Raw genomic sequence first — 22,104 nt, 5'->3', positions numbered from 1 at the left:
TTTCAGTCTATGAATTTCTTTTTGAGTTAGGTGTGGTTTTTTTTATATAGCATATCGTTGGATTTTGCTTCTTAATCCATTCTGTCAGTCTATTTCTTTTGATTGGTGAATTGAGACCATTAACATTGATGGTTTTAATTGATAGACATCGACTTATCCTTGTCATGATGTTTTACTGTTGTTGGCTCTTTAATTTCTTATTTTTCCCTGTTCCCTTTAGTTTCTTACCTTGCCTGATGTTGGGCCCTCTGTTGGGCCTCGTGGAGTTAGGATATTGTTTAGAATTGTTTGGAGTGCTGGTTTGATGTTCATGAAATTTCTCAGGTGTTCTTCATTGTGGAAGTATCTAATTTCCCCATCGATTTTGAAAGATAATTTTGCAGGATACAACAGTCTAGGTTGCAAGTTATTTTCTTTTAGGGCTTCAAATACTTCACTCCAGGCTCTCCTTGACTTGAGGGTTTGCGTTGAGAAGTCTGCTGTGATTGTGATGGGCTTTCCTTTGTAGGTGATTTGTTTCTTTTCTCTCACTGCTTGTAGGATTTTGTTCTTCTGTTGGGTAGAATCCCACACTTTTAACATACCTGCTGTGCAGCTTTTCACAGGTGCTGGGTAATGTGTGTGTGTGTGCATGTGAGCATGAGTGTGTGCTCTTTGGTGTGACAAAGTGAGCAACTTTTTCTGCTCTTTGGGAGCATTTCTCAGATTCCTCTCTCCATCTCTCCTCATTTTAAGATGACATCTGGATATCTGAGGGAAAGGGCCTTAGATGATATAGTGCTATAGGTAAGAGCTGGAGTTCAAGATCGTAGGTTACTTTGACTGCTGTCATCTCCAGAGTGAATTTCCATCTGGTGGCCAGATACCCTGTCAGCAGCCAGTTGTGACGTCTGTGCCTTGTGGTTCTTTTTTTTTTTTTCCTTAGACATTTTCCCTGCTGTTGTTCCTGGCCATCTCGAGTGCCCACAGATGATTCCTCTCAGGGCACTGGGGAAGATTTTTGTTTGCTTGGGCCTCATCTAAATATAAAAGAATCAGGAAACTCAATATCAGGGCCTCTTCTACTTGCCACACCAAGTAAATGAGACCCTACTCTTAGGGCAGTTTCAAGAGAGGGGGCTGCCCTCACTTCGTAAAGTGATCTGTTTCTAGAATCCTAATTGGAAGAAGAGGATGCAAAGCCCCCTGTTGCCCTTGTTACTGCACTTGATGTTACCTTGTTATTGTTCCTCCTAGTCTCTCACCAAGCTGAAATTCTCTGCTTTTAGCTCTCTTCCATTCTTACGCAATGCTGGAAATGTGCGGGCTTCCCTCTGTGTCACATTTTCTATGCTGTGACTCAAACCCCCGGGCCTGACTCAGGTGTAAGCTTTAATGGTAAATTGTGGGGACCAAAGGAGAAGGACTAGGACAACTCCAGGAGCTGTTTCCTATAGGTAAGTTGTTTAATGTCCTAAAAGAGGTTAATAAGAGGAATCTGGAAAATCTCTGAGCTGCAGTGAATTCTATATTGCTTATCTAATATTACCTTACCCTTTCTCTTTGAGTTCTTCCAATAAAAGGGCTCAACTCTCTCCATTGTCTCCCAATGGATGTTTCAGATTGCTTAGAGGAATGTCACATACTCAAGCCAAAGCCTGGCACAGTGGCCTGCATCAGCTACGTGGGAGGTAGAGGCAGGAGGATCACAGTATGAGGTTAGCCTGGTCAACCAAAGAGAAAAGTGTAGTTTTCAAAATAGGACTCTGTTATGCTGGGTTCTTTCTCATTTAGATAACCTTTGTCAAAGTCAGTCATTGGCTTTGTTCACAATGAGCTTTTGGATTTCTCAATTCGGATGCATTTCTGTCTCCTATTTCCTTTATGTTACTTTTTACACTTGATCTCAGCCAAAAGGCCGAGAAGCGATCCTTTATGTTACTTTTTAATTTAAAAATAACATTCTTTTTTCCCAGCATGATATCTGAAAGTGCATACTCGATATATTTATTTATTATTTTTTCTTTTTTTTATTAGTATGTTTACAATACAAAATAAATGTATTCAATGTGCAGAAAGGGTATACATATGAATGGAACCTTGATCCTTTTTTACTTCCCCTCCCTCACCTGTACCTCCAATCTTCCCCATCCTCAGGTTCCCTCTCCATCACCACATTTTCTGCATCTGTTGAGATGAACATGTGATTTTTATCCTTACTTCTGTTTATGTGGGGTGTTCCATTTATGGATTTGCAGATGTTGAACTATCCTTGCATTTCTGAGATGAAACCAGCTTGGTTGCATTGTGTGATCTTTTAATGGTTTGTTGCATTCTATTTGCATCTATGTTCACTAAGGAGATTGACCTGTAGTTTTCTTTTTCGTTAAGTCCTTGTATAGTTTTGGCATCAGAGTCATGCTAGCCTCTAGGAGTGACTTTGGAAATTCTACCTCACTTTCAATGTCGTTGAAGAGTTTAAGGTGTATTGGAGTGCTTGATTTATTTATGTAATTTCTCCCTTTTCCTTTTGTGTTATTTATTTTTTCATTGTTGAGACAAAATAGCTGACACCCAAAGTTAAAGGAGGAAAGGGTTATTGTAGCTCACAGTTTGTAGAGGTGTCAGTTCATAATTCACTGACTCCAAGTCAGTGGCATGACAGAGGGGCATGACAGAAAAGAAACAGTTCATGGCCGGCAGAAGGCAGTGAGCAGTGAAGTAACAAAGCAGCAATTGACCTGCAGCAAGTGGACAACAGCAGCCTTCTTTCTGTCCCTCATATTCTATCCAGGGTACGTGCTCTTATGTCAGGTAGCACTCACACCCAGGGTGGGCTTTCTCCTTATCTACACCCAGAACCATGCCAAACCAATCAGTGGACTAATTTAATAGTCACATACCCTTAATCGCAGCGTCACACACTTAATCTCAGCATCACACACTCTAGAGGCAGCCACCTCTGGGAAGCCCCACCTGTGACCACATGAGACTTTGACGGGACATCTAGACTCAAGCCACAACAACTTTATAACAAAATATTTAAGGGGCTGGGGATTTAACTCAGTGGTTCTGCTGCCTGCCTTGCATGTGCAAGGTCCTGAGTTCGATCCCCAGTATGAAAAAAAAACAACAAAAAAAACCAAAACAAAATATTTAATACTATGAATTTTCCTTAAAGTGTAGCTTTGGAACTTATCCATCCTCTTCCTCTTTTCCCTTCCTTCCTTCCTTTGTAAGATCAAACCCAGGACCTTCTACTTGTAGGGGAAGTGCTTTACCCTTGAGCTACATATTTTAAATTGTTAATCTAAAATTCCATCTAATACTTTTTGGTTTTATCTCAATAGTTTTTTGGGGGATTACTTTCAAATTTCTAAATGGTGGAAATTGTTTTCCTAAGCATGAATTTAATATTGTTCTTAATATTAGTTTCATTTTTGATTAAGAGAAATCCAACAAAACCCTGCCATAATGTCATAATATTTAATTATTAGAAATGAGGAGCTGGATTTTATAAGCCTTCTGAAGTTGTTAGTGGTTTAGTACCTTTTAGGGGCAGTGATGTATTTTGGTATAAATATCAGTGACAATGATTCAGAAACCTGTGACTGGCTGGGACTTTTTTGACACCAGCAGCAGCAGCAGTAATTCTTTTTTTTTACCCCGGTACCAGAGATCAAACTCAGGACCTTGTGCTTGCGAGGCAGGTGCAGCGCCACTGAACTAAATCCCTGTCAAGCAGCAATAATTCTTTGAATGTCCTGCTTAGTTGGTGCCTGTTTTGACTCATCCGGGATGACTGGACAAGGAGTTTTCCAGCGGTGTGGAGGCTCCACCTTGACTTTGCTGTTTTCCTCTACAGTTTTGCCTGCATTTCCTTCAGGGCCTTTCACCCCTTCCCTATGACCCTTTGTTCTTGCAGAGTTACTTTGACTTGTCCAGATTTAAGACTAGGACAGGGCAAAGGGTAGACATCAGTTGTGTTATGTTCTAGTTCACATTACCATAGGGACTGCCATTGTGGGGGTTTTATTGTATGTTTTTAAAGGAATACAGAGAAAAGGAAAATTGCTTCTGATTTTAACACCCAAAAGATGGCTACTGTCTATGCTTTGTTACCTTTTTAATATCATTTATCTGCCTATGTGTAGTAATTTTGCTCTGTGTATTTGATATGGGTTTTAAAAACCTCTGAATCTTTCTTCATGTCATTAGTGTTCTGCATCACAATTTTTAGACCATAGCAGCCGAAAGTATGGATAAATTCTAACTTATTCTTTCCTTTTGTATACTGGGGTTTTTTATTATCTTTGATTTTGACTTATACTGTAATATGAGTAACTTTAGACCCTTGCACACACTCCTGATTATTTGGATAAATTCCTAGAAGGGGTCGCTGTATCACAGAACACATTAAATTTTAGTGTTGCCATTACGTGTCCAACAATTTATCCCAGTGGCTGTCCAAGTGTATATCCTTGTAGCAGCAAATGAGTGACTTCCAGCCCAAACTCTTTCCAGTACTGTGTATTAGAATTTCTTTTCACTTTTTCTAGTTTCATCCTCAAGGTGAAAAATTGATATTTTACCATTGTGCCTAACTTTTAAGATGTTTATTTTCTCCTTCTCTTTTCTTTTCTAATTTGGCTGTTTGTATCTTTACCTATATTTCCATTAAGATATTCTGTTTTCTTATTGATTTATAAGAGATTTATGTATATGTCAAAAGCATTTAAATTATTTTATAGTTAACATTTAATTGTAGTCTGTAGTTTTCAGTCTTCCTGTTGTCACATTCCTTATACTTGACTTCTATTTTTGAATGTATATATGTTTACTACCTTGGAATAAGTGTAGATCCCTAGTTTTGAAATATTTATTTGTGTATTTTAAAATTAATATATGTAGAATTTATTTTGGCATGTGGCAAAAGAGGTGGGATATTTATTAAGTTAGTACTATTTTATTAGTTACTTTCTCTTTTGAGAATTACTTTTCTTTTTCTGGTTCTGGGAATTGAACTTGGGACCTTGTGCTTGCGAGACAGGCGGCGGAACCACTGAGTTAAATCCCTGGCCTGAGAATTACTTTTTAATTTGAACCAAGTTATTGCTTAAAAGTGGAAATATATTCTCTTTTCAGTTCTTAAAATTTGGTATTTTAAATGATCCTCTTTCCATTTCTTCAGCTCTTTGGTTTGTTTTTTTGGTTTTGTTTTTTTTTTTTGGTACCAGGTATCAAACTCAGGACGTTGTGCTTGCGAGGCAGGTGCAGTGCCACTGAGCTAAATCCCAGGCCCATAGCTCTTTGCTTTTATTTGCTCTTGGTCAGTTGGTATAAGTCTTCCAGAATTTTTAGCCTTGGAATGTAGATGACAGTCTTTCTGAAACTGGATATTTTTTGTACATGAATACTGAATTATTGCATCATAACTTCACTTTTTTAATTCCTCTTAAAACTTTTGTAGCCATTCCCTATTTCTGGCATTTGGAGCTCTGAAAGATAAATAAAAGAAATCTTACTTCTAAAGTAATGTGTTCGATTATTTGTTTTACTGGCTCTTTACAGTAATTTTTTCTTTACATTTAAAAATCTTACAGAGTCACAGTGATGTCTATGTAGTGGTCCCATTTGACTAATTTTGTCTGTAAGCCTTTTTAATCATCTAATAACCTGGCTTCGTTAGTTTTAAATCTGAAAAAAATAGATTTTATGTTTATCTATCTATTTATCTATCAGTCTATCTGTGCTTAGTACTAGAAATTGAACCCAGGTCCTCACCCTGAACTACTGTACATCCCCAGCCCTTTTTGTTTTGAGACAGATTCTCACCAATTTGCTAAACTGCTGTGCTAGAACCTGTGACTCTTCTGCCTCAGCTTTCCAGAGTGCTGGCTTACAGTTGTGCAGCATCACACGCAGTTTACATTGAATTATTTTCTGTGGTCCAGGTATTAGGCTTGTATTTTTAAAAGTTATTCTTCCTTTTCTTTTTCTTCTTCTTTTTTTTTTGCGGTACTAGGGATCGAACTCAGGACCTTGCATTTGCCAGGCAGGCGTGGCACCACTGAGCTACATCCTCGCGCTAATTCTTCCTTTTCTATCTTCCATAGCTCTCTGTCATTTCCCTTTCTGCTGTCACCCTTTGCCCAGGACAAATATTATTTCTCTTTCAGATTTCTGTTTTCTTTATCCTTTTCCTATGCCTGCTGGGATAGCATCTCAAGTGTGTCCTCTTTGTTACGGAATTATTTTTCCATAGTGTCAGTTCTCTGATTGTGGCCTATCTAAAACAGTACAATGATTACATTTTCATTCTTTAGGGTTTTTTCTCTCAGGTTACACCTTAGGTCAGTTTACATCTCAGGAAGCATCTATTTAAGCCACACATTTCTTGCAGTTTTACTTGTGTGTATTAAGAGCATAAAGCACAGGCTTTCGAAAGAATTTTTGTTTCTTATAGTAAATATTTTTCCAAAGTATGATGTTTCTCTGCATTCTAAGAGCAATTGTCTTTTCCTGCAGGATAGAATCTTTTCGTAGCTGTTGTTATTTGCTTGCTCATTTTTAATTTAGTTATCCCCACGTGAGGAGGCCTTTCTTTGGCATTGAGCCTTTTCGACCACTGGACTTGGGTCACCTTGCTGTCTGCCTCTGTGGCTGAGTCTCCTTCTAAGACCTGAGGCATAGAGCTGTTGGACAAATTTTTGATTTTTCAAAATTTGATAATTAAAATAATTCTCACACAGCAGAGTATTTGCTAATTTGAGATTTTAAGGGCGAGATCCTCATGCTCTTAGCTCTCAGTCACATTCCTACCAGAATGCACATGTGTTCCTGATGATCCCAGTACTTGTGTTGCCCACAGGAATGGGGTTTGACACATGTCACTTAAAATATCAAGAGAATGGAACTTGCTGGGCTCCCTGGCTACCTCCCAGCCCCTTCATGTGCCAGAGGGATGACCGATTCCCTTCCCTCTCTTCTTCCGTCCTTTTAGCGTTAGTATAATATATTACAATATCAAGGCCTAATCTCAAGAGGATGCAGAAAGTGCAATGCGTGAGAATTTGGAAGGACAGCAATCCATCCGCCCTTCCTGCTGCAGGAAGTGGGGCCTTTGCTGTGTGGGAGAATCTACCTGGTTTTCTGGTCTGGGCAGGTCCTCTGTCCTCAGGGAAATAAAGACAGACCATGGGAGGAGAATCTCAGTCTCTCTAGTGTTTTTTTTCCTCCCTGGATCTTTTCTACTTCTGAGGTAAAATTTTACATCTGTTGCTGGTGATTCCTCCACATGTACCCATATTCATTCTTCTGAATGGTATTTCTTCTCTGAACTAGACAAATTTCAGAAGCAGCTCATATGTTGCCACCTAAAATGTGTGCCTGTCATCTTGTGTAGACTTGTGTACGTTGGTAAGATTGTAAATAGTCTGGAAAAGGGAAAGTCAGGCGCTGGCTGTCTGCCCTCTCCTGTCGTATCTGAAAGTTGTAAAGATGTTTTTATTTGACTTTTTTTGTTGTTGTATGTGTTCACACTGGGATCATAACTGCAGGCTTCAGGAAACACAAGATGAGCATGAATTAGACTTTGGAAAGGGACCGTGGGAGTCAACATTGCTCCAGAGCAGCTCACTCTACCCCTCTTCCCTGTTTCTCTCCACCCGCCCCACAGAGAGGTGACGCCTGTCAGATTCAATTTCTCAGAGCAGTAAAAGCTTTCTCACTTTTGAGCCTCTGCGTCTTGGCTTTTAGAAGTAATGATACTAATGTGCTCTGATTTTTAAAATTCAGAGCACTTTAAAGCTGCTTTGAGTCTGGCTTCTGAAATAGTTTGACATGAGGCTTAAAATTCTGCATTCTGCCTCTTTTCCTACTCCAAATTCCATCTTAATTGCAACTCTTCACTTTTAAAGCTTAGAGAGATTTCTCCTCCTTTGCCCTCCAGGTCACTTGCTTTGCCCTTTGCTTTCCTTGGACATGGGGTTCATAGTGGCCTCTCTGGCTGCCACTTCCGCCTTCATTTCTGGTTTTGGTGTTGCCCCGGTGGCTGTCCCATCTGCCTGTGGGCTGTGGACATCCCTGGGCTTCCATGAGTGCACTGGCATAAGGACGGGGAGCCAGGGCGGGACTGGAAGGACGTGAAGAAATGTCCTCGAATTGTCTATTTTGTAAGGTGGATGGATGAAGGCAGTGATAGCTCTTAAAGACATGATGGCTGAATGGCCCACCTGTGCTAGTAGAGGTTGCTGGAGAGGGGATTTCCTTTCTATCAGACTCACAGAACTCCATTGTATTTGTCCTTGGAACCCATGGGGAATGGGCTGCCAGAACCCCAGTGAGTACCAAGCTCCACTGGGGCTTAAGTCCCTTGTATAAAATGGTGTAGTGTTTCCATGTAACCTATGCCCACCCCCTGTGTACTTTACATCATGTATTCCTTGTAATACATAATATATGTAAATGCAGTATTGTTATACTGCAGTGTTTGGAGAATAATAACAAGAAAAATCTGTACAGGTACAGCACCGGTACACTTCTCTCTCCCAGTATTTTCCACCTGTGGTTGGCTGAATCCACAGATATGGAGCCTGCAGATGTGAGGGCCACTAGCCTTACTGGATTGTTTCTCTGACCAGAGACTGGGATATTGCTTTTCACGACATGCAAGGTGACGTTCTTCACACAGTACTGTTCACACCCATGTCAGAGAGAAGGTTGTTACATCTCAGCTTCAGTCCAAGGAGCCTTGGTGTTGTCTGGCTGTATGCATTAGTTTCCTGTGCCCCCGTTGGACACTTTCTTGAAGCAAAGGTATTAAGATGTGTTTGAAAGTAGAAACCCCAGCTGCCTGTGGCAGGGCTGAAGGAGATCTTCTAGGAAGTGTTAGAGAGGAGCTCGAACAGGTCAGGAGGTTTGGTGCTAGCAGCAGAACTAGCAATGCCACAGGCTTGGGCACAGAGGAGGGGATGTGGAGAAGAAAGAAAAGAAGAGAAATGTATCTCCTCTTCTGCAGGTGCAGCAGTGCTGTTTAGAGTCATCAGGTTTTAGCTGCTCTGTGGCTGCAGGATATGAGAGTTCTACAGCCGCTTATTTGGTGGAAGAATGAGAAGTTCCCCGAGAGCCACTGAGGCATTGGGGATAAACTTAAGAGAGGTGCTTTTTCTTGATGCCTTGTTTTGTGGCTTCTCTTGTCATTAAGAAGATGGTTATTTCTGTAGTATAATTATCCGTACACAGAAAGTTCGCTTATCCAGTGCAGGGGCAGGTATGTCCATCTTTTCTACACTTCTGGTTTGTGTTTTTTTGCTTTAAAATTTTTTTTTCACCAAATACTAAGAATGATTTGTACATGTTGTAAATAATCAGTCAGTAATTCTTGAGAACATTCGTATTCATGACTATAATTATTTCTAAACATAATTTTCTAGGGCACGACCTGTTCTTTTTCACTGATTGTAAAATAATTTCGGTTATCTTATCTTGTTGGTTATTAAAAGTACCCAGAAATTCTTGAACATGCAGTTTTTAAAGCACAGCATTCCAAGAAGTCGAGGTTGTAGAGAGATCATTATTTTTGAAATGATTCAGATCTCACACTGATTGTTGGAAAAGCAAGTTGTGTCTTTCCGTGCTGTCGTTTGTGGATCCATATTCTGTTTGTTTTTCTGAGACTATGTTCCATTATCTCCTTACTTAATGGAATTTAGTATGTGATTCCCAATCTTGGTGGTTGAAATGTATCTTTTTTGATATATATATTTATTGGTACATTTTAGGTATATTATACATTTACATTTACCATTGGGTGCTTGTACCTGTACATGATGTATCTGGGTTCTTATTTTTTCCCCATTACCTGTGCGACCTTCACCCCCTCCACCCTTCCCTATTTACATAGACTTCATTTCCATTTTTTTCTTTTCTCATAATTTTTCCTTTCTCTTCTTCCCTTTCCCCTTCCCCTCCTGCCACCCCTCCACCTTTGGACCTTTTCCTATTTCAAATTATCAATTATTCGTTTTAATCATTTTCATCCTTATTTACACTTTCAGTTTCTCACACTAGAGAAACTATTTGGTATTTACACATGTGTGTCCTATTTATGAAATGTATCTTTTAATACTATACATTTTACAGTATTCTTGGTACTTTGTATTTCAGAAGGATGTCCATATCCTACCTGCTTATGTTTGTCAACATAGCTTTACTATTTGCAGGTGAAGTTTATGGACATGTTTTTTGTGTTTTTGATTTGAGAATTCTCCCAACACTCCCATTAATTGTGAAGTTACAAAAGTCTTTATTGCTGTCTCTAGCTAGGGGATATTATTCATGAAATAGACTATAGAACTGTAAGGTCTTTGCCTTTTCTATCTATCATAATAGTTCTAGGTTTATAATTTTGCAGTGCTATTAGACATATAGTGAGATTCACATGGTAAAATAATAGTGATAAAAATCCTGGGTTGCTAGTTTCATGCTTGTGAGCTTATAAAATAAAATTTTATAATTAGAAGAGGATGGATTAAGCCTGGAAGTTTGAAAACTCATATCTATAATTATTTCATAAAGGGAGAACGTATGTACATTAACAAAGAAATTGAGTCAGTAGGTATGGGGTTTCAGGATATGTGTATTTATGAGAAATCTTTTTTTTACATAAAAACTTGGAGATTAGTGATTATCTATGTCTTCCGCCACAATGTTAACATCCTTGCTTCTGTGGAGTTTTTGAACACTCTTTGAAAAGCCATAGGTCAATGGACACTTTTTGTAGAAACATAGCTTTAGATAGATAATGATAAAAAAGTGCATCTCCAAACTAGAAAATTTAGTGTTACTCAGGTTTATGATGGGTTGCTGCTGGGAAAATTCTTTTAAACAAGAATAGCATATTACAACCTAGGAAGTTGGCACATAAACATTTTTTATTTTACAGTGTGTTACTACCGATGGCTGGTTTCTTAGAAAAAACTATGATAATGTGAAAAATCTTGATATTTTCCAATATATTGAACATAATGTAAGGTTTTCTCCATTTTTCTTGGGGGTGTTTAATGAGAGTAAGAGATGTATCATATTTAAAAGATTGTTTTTTATAATCTTTGCTATGAAAACAATGAAATCTGAATAGAGGTGCTGTTGGGAGGTAGTTGAAAACATGGAGATTTCAGATTTTTTTTAATAAATAAAATTTTATCGAGTGTGACAGTGTTTCAAATGAAATTAATTATAATTAATTAACACACTTAGAGATGAGATTCCCAGATGGTGGAGTGAGGATAATCTTCTCAGCAAATAATACTGGTGCAGTTGGATCTCCACGTGCAAAAAAATAAGTGTCCGAGTCTGGTTTCTGTGATTACAGCTTGAATACCACAGATGTGGTCATTTACAAAGAACAGAGGTTTATTTGGCTCCTGGTTCTGGAGGTTGGGCAATCTCAGGAAATGTCTGCTGTATTATCCTGTGGTAGAAAAGTGGAAGGTCAGTTGAGTACACGTGAGAGAAAAAAGACACATGATGGACTTGCTTTTATAACAACCCTTTCTCATGATAACTAGCCTAGTTCCTTACTAATAACATTAACCTGTTCATAAGGGCTCTGCCAAATGTCTCCCAACATTGTTGCATCAAGAGTCAAATTTCCAGCAAATGAATTTGGGGGGCACATGAAAACCATATAAATAAATTTAACCCTTACTTTGCACCATATACAGAAAAATGTTCTGAACACATCCTGTATTTAAGAGTTCACACCATAAAACTTCTAGGAGAAGATATTTATAACCTTGGATAAGCTAGCATTCTTAGATACAACACCAAAAACAAATAGTAAGAGAAAAAATTGATACATTTTATTTTACCAAAATTAAACACTTTTGTGTTTCCACATACACTAATAAGAATATAAAATATAAGCATTAGACTGGAAGAAAATACTTGTAAATCGTATGTTTGATTAAAGAGTTGTATCCAGAATATGTATTCTTAAACAGGAAGACAACTTAGTTAAAAATGGGCGTCAGGTTTGAAAAGGCATTTCACTAAAGAAGATCTAAGTATCTATCTGTATGCCTACCTACCTGCCTGCCTATCTATCTATTTATGATCCATCCATTAATCCATATCTATCTTTCTGTATCTTGGAGAAAGCCCTTCCCAAGGTTCAATTCTAATGTTGAAACTCATGAAAGGAGAGGACAGTGGTCTAGGAGAAAGAAGATATTCTGGGGTGTGAGGGGGGAGATCTGTCTTCTTTCTGAATCCACAGGTAGTCCAAAGACCTTGAGTCAATGTTTTATATATGAGAAATTGTTGCAGAAATGCCTAAAAATCAGTATCATTTTTACCTGCAGGATTCGTGATATAATTTCCATTTCTTCTTATTCACAAGAGCCACATTAGCCTTCTTAAAGCTGTGAGCATTGGCATCTGACTCCTATAGGAAGCCACCATTCAAATGGGTGCAATAGAATGGAGCCAGAGCCAGCATTCCTACTTAAGAATGCCAATAGATGAAATCAACTGAAAATCTTTCTTTCCTTGTCCACAGCTGTAGGGAGGTTTGAGTCTGTAATGTACAATTAAAGATCTCACCACTTGTGTGCCTGTACTTTGCAGGAAAGCTGCCAAGATATTTTAGTACCTTTTGAGTCTGAATGAGCCATTTCTCACTGGGGGATGAGCCCCAGCTTTCCCCATAGCGATATCTCTGCTTCATATATGGTTACACCTGCCTCCCAACCCTTGCACTGACACTGGGAGTTGGGGGAGGAGCGAGCCTTTTTAAAATTGTGCAGGAGATGACAGATACAGAAGTTACATGACGCTTGGAGGTTGCTAGCATTAACTATCAGTGGAAATCCAAATGCAACTACTTTAGAAAAGTTTTGCAGTTCCTTAAAAAGTTGAACATGCACTTGTATGCCACAGGAGTTCCACTCTTGGGTGTCTACCCAAGATAAAAACATACGCCCATATGAATGACTTGTTTATGAATACTCATAGCAACATTATTCAGGCCCAAAATGGAAATAATCCAAATGCTGGTGAATGGATAAGCAAAATGTGGTATATCCATTCATGAAGTACTAGCCAGCAATCAAAAAGAATGGAAGACAGGCACGTGCTACACCATGTGCTAACAGATAAACCTTGGAAACATGCCAAGAGAAAGAACCCAGACAAAATATTGTGTGAGACAAATGTAATTGCTTGAGACTGAAGGGTAGAACCTGGCTTGACTCCAGAACAGTACAAGGGACTTATGTGGGATGAAAGAAATGTTTTACAACTGGGTTGGGGTGATGGTTGCACAAATATGAAGTTACTAAATATCATTAATTGTGCACTTAAACTTACTACATGCAGGACATTTTGTGATAACACAACTTGTTTGTATCCAGGATTTGAGACATGTGGGCATATAAGCCTCGTGTGAGTGTGTATGTTTTAAATGTAGGTAGCTGACACATAGGAAGTAAAGTTGTGTGTTGCTTCGATATGCAGATTTATGTATTTTTTTTCTGTTACTTGGAATCGAACTCAGGACCTTGTACTTGCTAGGCAGGCCCAGTGCTGCTGAGCTACCTCCCTGGCCCAATTTATGTATTTTTGAAGACATCCAGATTTTTAAAAAAAGTCTCCTTAAGTAATTTACATAGCTATCAATGGTATCTCGAGGTGAGACACGAAAGGTGCAGAGTTCTGCCTGAGCATTCCCATTTCCTGTATTTCCCCCATTTTTCTAGGCAATGCATACCAAGTTTGAATTGCTGTTTATTTAACAGAGAAACGAGCCACTGAGTGTGAGTTCCTGTGGCACACAAGGTATCGTATCAAGCTCAACAGGATGCAGCAGTTCTGGCCATTGCTGAGCTGGGGCTGTGTGCCGTGTTTAGCAGCTTTATACAGATGACCTCATTTAGTTCTGGCAGCGACATTATTATTAGGAATCTCAACATTCCCATTTCACAGAAGAAAAAACCCCAAGGTCCAGATGGGCTGGTAACTTGTTCCAGGCTGCATAGCTGAATCAGGTACTGACTTTAGAGACTGAGTTTCCTTTTGTTCTGAGTCTCCAGGTAGAGAAACAATGGTAAGTTGCAGTGTGTCTCATGGGAAGTGCAGGGGATTTTTCCAGACATTTAGGGGCCCTTGGAGGGGAAAGGTGGTGAATGATCACTAACGACTTAGGCTTTGGGGAGTACAGCGCCTTGGGACAATGTGAGGATGATGGAACTCAGGCGTATATCATCCTGAAGGCAGCGGGCTCACCCAGCAGTCTTTGCATCCTGTCGCACAGTGAAGTCAGACATAATGAATCAGATGTGGTGCAGCAGCAAGGACTGCAGAATCATCCACACGAGGGGAGGGCATCATGTTGGCAGGCGGCATCCATCCCTGAGCCAGCCAGGCCAGTTTGGAAAGAGCCCCCTGCAGACCGTGGGAGTCCTGGCTGCACCTGGGAGGTCCGAGCCCCCTAATTTGCATGGGGTGTGGGGGCGCAACAGAGAGCTTGAACCCAGCCTTAAAGGTTGTGTCTTCTTGTGTCCACTTCAAGACAGTGGTCTTCTGTTATGAGTGAAATGTTAAACCGTGCCAGTTAAGGTGAGCTGAGACCTCTTTATTTGCTTACTCACTTTATCTGTTTCGTGTGTGTGTGTTTTCCCCACAGTTACAGGCCCAGCCTCACCCTTATTCTAACCCAGTGCAGATTTTGTTTGTGGGATTATTCTCTATTCAAGAAGGTCCAGGGGACAAGCACATTCACCCCATTCACTGTGGTGACTTTCACGAAACCCCCCGAGAAAAGAATGATTCCGTATCCAAATGATTCTATCCAGACTCAGTAAAGAAAGGTGCATTTTCTTTTCTTTGGAAAACACTCTTCCCAGCCCAGCACTGCGTCTCCCACGCAGTCAAAGGTTATTAATGACTTCATTCATCCGTTCAGCGAATACTTGTGCTGCAGGAGACCCAGGCTCTTATCTTGCAGGCCGGGCACCATGAGGGTGGATATGCAGGTGGTACCTAATTTGATTTGGAGAAAAACATCCTTCTTTTTTTAGGGAAGCAGTCAGCGAGTTCAGCTCGGCAGCGTTTGTGGCAAAGCACTTCAGTCACCTGGTCTCCAGAGATTTTGTTAGGTTCTCTCTTTGCCAGGTAGAGTGGCGGGATACAGGGTGGACATGGTCCTCAAGAAGGGGCTTCCGCTCCTGCCCTTGAGGAGTCCCTCATCCAGAGAGCAAGAGGCAGCACCATGCTGACCACTCAGTGCAAGTGCTGTGCCCAAAACATGGCCAGGCATGGGAGGGAGGGTCCAGGGGAGGAAAGCTGGGGACGCCGCACAGGTAAGAGTGCTTGTGTTGCACCTCAAAATTGCAAGTAGAAGTTCCACAAGCAAACAAAGTAGAAAGTAGACACTCTCAACGTGTGAAAAGCCTTAAGGAACAGAGGGCAAGATGCCTTTGTGAAGTAGAACATCTTTCAGGGTGGTGGGACCCTAGGATGCCAGTTGGGGAGAGATGGGTTTGCAACTGAAAAATGTAGAAAGAATTAGAAAACAAAGGAGTGCTCCCGGATGAATAATTCAGGCATTCAAGGTTATGGGAACCCATGGGAGGATTTGCAGGGGGAGAGATATGAGGGGGTCTGGCCTTTGATGTACTGGGCTTGTGGAAAGCAGGCTGCTCCCAGTTCGGATGGCCATGCCAGTTACTGCAGTGTGGGCTGAGCCTCAGGCCGCTGAGGGCCTGTTACCCACAGGTAGTGCCTGCTGGCTGCATCCTTAGAAGCTCACTAATCACATTTAGTAGTGTTCTACCCTTGTCACTCCATCACCTCCTAAAGGCCTCACCTCCTATATTGCATTGATGACTAGGTCTGAACATATGCATCTCAGGGCCTACGTTCATAGGTGCACTTGGTAACATCATCTTAACTATGTGACCTTGGGACATGACCTTCATGCTGTCTTCATCTCCCAAAGCTGTAGGCAGGGATAAATGAGTAGTGGTGTACACACAGCCTGGCAGAAAGGAATGTTTTCATCAGGGAGAGCTCCCTTTTGTGCCTTGGTAGAACAGTCCAAGCCAAAGCTACCTCATTACATTCTGTCTCTATCTATGGTGTCCAGATTATGAATGGTGTATACTCTAGTAAGAACTGCACTTTATATTTAGAAACACTTGAATCCTGAGTTCACTTAAATTACAAAGTTTGAGATATAAGGTACGGTGCCCAGTTTTTATGTCAATTTTTACCTTTGGCTGGGTAGTCTATTAAATAGTTTAAAAAGCCAATGAGTACCATTAAATAATCTTTTTTTTCTAGTGGCTGCCAAGAAAAGATTTAGGCCTTTGATTTTCTATCCCACATCAAAAGACAGACAGACAGACACACACACACACACACACACACACACATACACACAAATACACACACATACTTCTTCCCACTCTGCTAGCACTGCTATGCCAACTTCCAATTAATTCTGTATTCAGGTGCTCTTCTATGGGTTTGCAAATGTTATTCACTGCTGGACCATGTACTAGTCTATGATTACCTCTCCTTTTGGTTGTCTTTGTTTTTCTCCTGCTTAAGTTTTGTTTGCTTGGCTTTGTGAATAGCTGTCATAAATTTTACCTCAAATTCCCCAGAAGAGCTGTTAAATCCCACTTAGCACACAGTCCAACAATCAAATAGCAAGAGTCCAACCGTCGGTTCAGTTCCTTTCCTAGAAAACAGGACTGGCTATTCTCTCTGCTGTTTCCCTGTGAGGCTGGACTTTTTTTTTTTGGTACCGGGGATCGAACTTGGGTCTTTGCGCTTGCACAGCAGGTGGCAAAACCACTGAGCTAAATCCCTGGCCCGAGGCTGGCTTTTTATATCAGGATCATTCTGGAATTTCTTTAGTCTCTCCTTTTAGTTGCTAATGGTTCCAAATCTCCATATTTTTTAATATGCTGACTCATTTTGGTAGATACATCATTTCAATAGCTTCTTTCAAAAGGACATATGGAAAATAAACTCTTTAAACTTTGTATATCTGCAAACTTCTTTATCCCATCTTCACATTTCCTGAAAGATATGTTTGGAATTCTCGATTGGAGGTGACGTCCAGTCAGAGTGTTGAAGCCATCCCTCAACTGTCTGTCAGTGTCTCGGCTGTAATTGATAAGTCTGGTGCCATGCTGATTGCTCTTTGGTTCGTGGATTCATTCATTTACACATCCGATAAATATCTAGGGAACTGTCTCTTCACCTTCTATGTGGCAGGCTCCTTTTTAGGTTAGAGGCACCCGGAAGAAACTGTAGCAAAGTTTCTGACTTCACAGAGCTTACTTTCTGAGGCCGGATTGGCATCTCCCATTTGCTGTCTATTTGCTATGGATTTTTTTCACATAATCATCCCGCCCTCCTTTTGTCTTTGATGTATCAAGAGTTCGGTCTCTTTAGTTCATTTCTCTAGAGACTCTGCCTCCTGTGTGCATGAAGGATGACTGGGGAGGGCTTAGGTTGCTCTTGTGTTATCTCGCTCCCTGTCATACAAGACCCCCAGCCCAGCTGTCTGAGATTCCCAGGCTTCCAACTCCTGCCCCTTTCTGATGGTGTGTGATTCTAATCAGCACCCTGATTGGTGGGACATTAAGGTTGAACTTTTTAAATTTGTTAAGCCAGTTACTATTCATCTATGTACTTTCTAGCTTCCAAAAATTGTTTAAAGCTCTCATTTGCTACCTTCTCTTTTTCTCATTACTCTGTGAATCCATATCTTTGTTTACTTCTTTTTTAAAAAAATTGTTTCAGTGGGAATTTAGGAGGAAACAGAGATAAACATTTATTTATTTCTACTCAGAAATTGCGACATACTTTTTCAGAATTCCAATGTAAATGAATACTTTTCATTTAAAAAGGCAGTGTGGGTCCATTCAAAGTTTTAGAATGTAGTATGCTATCTCACATATTAATTAACAAATTGCCTGGTAGGTAGATACCTAAAATTGTCTCAAAGTAGTATCCCTCCCATCATTATTGTAGTTTTGCCAATGGGAGCAAGGATGTGTTTTCAATCTAAGACTCAGTTTCTCCACCCTGAAGGGGCCTCTCAAAATACAGAGAAACAAGTATTGTACTAAAACTTAGGCTCAAGATGTTCTCTTTCATAGCTTTATAGTTTTTTATATTAATTTAAAAATAGATTGTTAGTTCAGGATTCTATGAGAAAATACTATACTGAGTGGCTTATCGACAGCAAGAATTTATATCTCACCATTCGGCAAGCAAAAGTCCCAGATCATGGTGCCAGGTGCTTGCATTCTGTTGAGGGACATCATCAGGTTGCAAGAGACCAGTGTCTTCTGGTGGTCTCGCTGGGAAGAAAGAGAGTCTGTAGTAGAAGGACACTAATACTAATCCCGTTCATGAAGGCTCCACCCCCAAGACCTAATCATCCCCCAGCTCCTAATATTTAGCAGGTTAGGATTCTGTATATGGATTTTGGAGGAACATACAGTCCTGACATTTATATTAATGTCGCAACTAAGACTAAAATTACAGTTTCGACAATATAAGTCTCGTGTTGTTACAGACAATGTCCAAAATGGTCCTAGCTTCTCTGGTTGACATTGTCTTATTTTACTCATCCATGCCATTCGAAACAGAGGATAGTGACTGCAGAGGATAAACTGGGGACTTTGTAATGAAAATAGAAGTAAATGAGGTGGGAGGGTTGCAAGTTTGAGGTCAGCCTGGGCAACACAGTAAGACTCCACCTCAAAAATACGTATACAAATAAAAACCAAACACACACACACAGAGCAGACCATTCTTTTCTTCTAGGGTCTCTTCCCTGTGAGGTCAGCAGGGAGTCCTGGGGGAGCTAGTGGAGTGTGCAGATTCCTGAGACTCAGTGGGTAGAGCTCAGTAGGCACTAGGTGCACCAGATTAGCCTGTGATCTTTCTCGGGTGACCCTTGGAGACCTCTGGATCTGGCGGTCCCAACTCAGTTCTAGTCGGTGTGTAGCTTTCACGGATTCAGCCAAGGCTCTGGATATCTCAGAGCTATCTGACCGGGAGTCCTCCATTTAGCCAGCTTTGGAGAAGAAAACAACTTCCTGGCATTTTTGCCCCTCTTTAACATGGCATTGTAAACCACTTTAAAGTGAACTCAAAATTGTATCTTAATGTTTTGGAAATTTAGGAAATTTATAAAGTAACTAGTTATAAAAAGGAAAGTGAAAATTACTTACTGTCTCACCGTGGAAAGATAATCCATTCCTTTTATGATATGGCCGTACTTTCCATCAGAATATGTGTATGTGTGTGTACTTAATATAGGTAAGATTATACGTACCTTTGTATATATGTGTACGTGCATATACACCCAATTTTGTATCTTCCCTTTTTCACTCAGTGTTTCTATGCATCTAATAATTCTTCACAAATATGTGTTTTAAATGAGTATTCTTTTGTGAATGAGACTTCCATAATTTCCATCCTCTCTTTTATTTCTATTTTTCACTATTATGATGCCATCTACCCTTTGCATTTCATTTCTAGATCTTTATAAGTTTAATTTCTGTTACCCTCTTACTCCTACCACCCTATACTTAGGGCCCAAAATAGTATTGGAACATGGTAGATACTCAGTAAGCATTTGTTCAATGAATGAATGAATGAATAAATGAATGAACACTATAATGAGCATATTTGTGCCTATACTGTTTTCTCTTTACAGACTCTTTAGGATAGATTTTAGAAGAATCATCCCTGTCAGCAGCCTTGATACATGGGCTAGACAGCTTTCCATCATTATAACAAATTCCTGAGGTAAACAACTTATAAAGAGGAAAGGTTTATCTTGGCTCACAATTCTGGAGGCTCCAGTCCATGGTCCATTGGGTTTGTTGCTTTGAGCCTGTGGTGAGGCAGTGCATCATGGTGGAGACACATGCAGGGCAGAACCACTGTGGCTAGGGAGAAAAATAAAGAGGGAGGAAGGGTTGAGGGTGCACTGTCCCCTACAGGATCGTGCGCTGGTTGACCCGACGACCACCCGTGAGCTCCACCTCCTAAAGATTCTACCACTTCCCAACAGTGCCAAGTTGGGGACCAGGGCTTTAAGTCTTTTGGTCTTTGGGGAAAAGACCAGATCTACACTAGAGTAATATGGAGGGACATGTTGTATTCTGGAAAGATCACATCAACTGAGACTCCCACCACTGTACAAGTTCCTGTTGCATCAAACCTTTTTCTACATTAGGCCTCCTTATGTTTTGTATTTTGTATATTGTGTTTTTTAGTTTGCTGAATGAAAATAGAATTTGTTTTGATTTTAATTTTTTTATTAATAATTGAATATTAAAACTGTACCTTGGAGCTTCACCCTTACAAATTAATTAATGATGCCCTGTTATTTTTTCTGTCAGAGTTCAACAGTTATTAAAGCAAGATTTTGTATGCTCATTTGCGCGCGCGCGCGCGTGTGTGTGTGTGTGTGTGAATGAAACAGCTTGCTGTTAATTATGTACATTTAAAAGAATTGTGAGGCTGGAGATTTAGCTTAGTGGTTCTGCTGCCTGCGCTGCAGGCACAAGGACCTGAGTTTGATCCCCGTTACCAAAAAAAAAAAAAAAAAGGAAAGAATTGTGTAGAGATGAGCTCTTGTCCTGGTGAGGAAAGGTACTATTTTATTCAGATATGCAATGCCCATTAGTTTCCTGAGTCACTTAAAGAAGCCAGAAAAACTGGGATGTGACCTGCTTCATTCAGAGACACACCTCTTTCATCACTCATCTGTTTTCTTGGGTCATTAAGTTGGCTCTAAATATGACACCAACCTGGCATTAGTTCTTTGAAAAGCTGAAAAGTACATCTTTATCACTGTCTCTGAGCTCATAATATGCAACTGTATTTACTGGCTATATTTTTTCCTGCTAGCGTGTTTTGGGCGTGAAGGTCACACATTGGCAATGATAATGCATCTTAAATGCATGCAGCGTCTTGTAACTTCTGTTCATATACCTGACATCATCACAAATTGGCATAGCAGAAAAGGCCCACATCCACCCATCTGCTTAGATTGTTGTAACTGCTTCAAAACTTGGGCTCTTCCAGTGTCTGTTCTCAAAACAACATGCTCAGGGGTTCCTTTAAATATAAACTCCTTCCTGTCATTCTCCCCCGTGACTCTGGTTCACTCCAAACAAAAGCCAAAGTCCTCTCAGTGACCCATGGGTTATTAATTCTGGCCCCCACTGCCTCTCTGATTTCACCCCTTTCAGCTCTACTCCTGGCGTGCCGGCTTCCAGAGACATGGAACGTTTAGCTATTTCTAGAATATTCTCTATTTTTCTCTGATGGTGCTGTCTGACTGGGCCACTGCTCCCCAACCCTCACATCCCCAAATACTCACCTAGCCTGCTTCCTCCCTTCATGGAAGCCCTTCTTCACATTGTCAGCTCAGAAAGCTTTCTATTTCACCGTGTTTTCTGGGACAGCTCTACCTCTAACCCTACTCATGACTCATCCCATCCTTGCTTTATTTTACCCAGTCCAATTTTTCACCATACAACCGGAAATGTATTTTATGTTGGTTATTGTTTGCCTCCTCTCACTAGGCAGGAAGCTTCTATTTCCTTTATAACTGTGCCTGGAATTATATTGGACACATACAAGACACCGAACCCATGTTAGCTGACTTACTTTCCCTTTTACAAAGGAAGAAAATGAGGTATAGAGAAACTGAATGAGGTGCCTAACATCACGCAGGTGGCAGGTGTGCACCTTGGAACTTGAACTCAGGATGTCTTCCTGGGCTGTTTAAAGAACAACAGGGTTCTCAGCACGAGTTTTCTGAATTCCTTCTTTGTTTTTACATGGGTTCTTTATTGTTTTTCTTCTAGTTATTATTTTTTTTTACTGTAGCCTGGGCAGCCTGTATCTTACACTCATACCTCCCTCCTTTTTAAAATTTGTTATTTATGTGTTCACTAAAATGACTGCTTTTGAGTTAGTGTGTCAGGATTGTGGTCACACCATGAAGAGATGCGCTTAAAATACCTTTTTTGCACTGTGCAGAAATTCCTTTTATATAAAGGTAGCAAGTGTGGC

The 22,104-nt window shown here is 40.3% G+C and overlaps 1 protein-coding gene and 1 long non-coding RNA gene across 2 annotated transcripts in view; one reads left to right on the top strand and one right to left on the bottom strand.

Annotated features, from left to right (window-relative positions):
* St8sia6 (ST8 alpha-N-acetyl-neuraminide alpha-2,8-sialyltransferase 6) overlaps positions 1–22,104 on the top strand; it is a 114,799-nt gene that overhangs the window by 6,938 nt on the left and 85,757 nt on the right. The window lies entirely within an intron of this gene.
* Positions 10,705–21,503, bottom strand: LOC147829067 (uncharacterized). Its single transcript, XR_015449625.1, has 4 exons — positions 21,407–21,503; positions 19,862–19,964; positions 18,263–18,362; positions 10,705–11,452 (listed from the first exon to the last, which is right to left on the bottom strand). It is a non-coding gene; the product is annotated as an uncharacterized LOC147829067 (long non-coding RNA).

Source organism: Heterocephalus glaber, unplaced genomic scaffold, assembly GCF_053883595.1.
Source record: "Heterocephalus glaber isolate CG9 unplaced genomic scaffold, H.glaber_assembly_v1.0 deba00000768, whole genome shotgun sequence".
Taxonomy (NCBI): Eukaryota; Metazoa; Chordata; class Mammalia; order Rodentia; family Bathyergidae; genus Heterocephalus; species Heterocephalus glaber.
The sequence above is the reverse complement of the archived record's forward strand: the minus strand, read 5'-3'. Positions and strand labels throughout refer to the sequence as shown.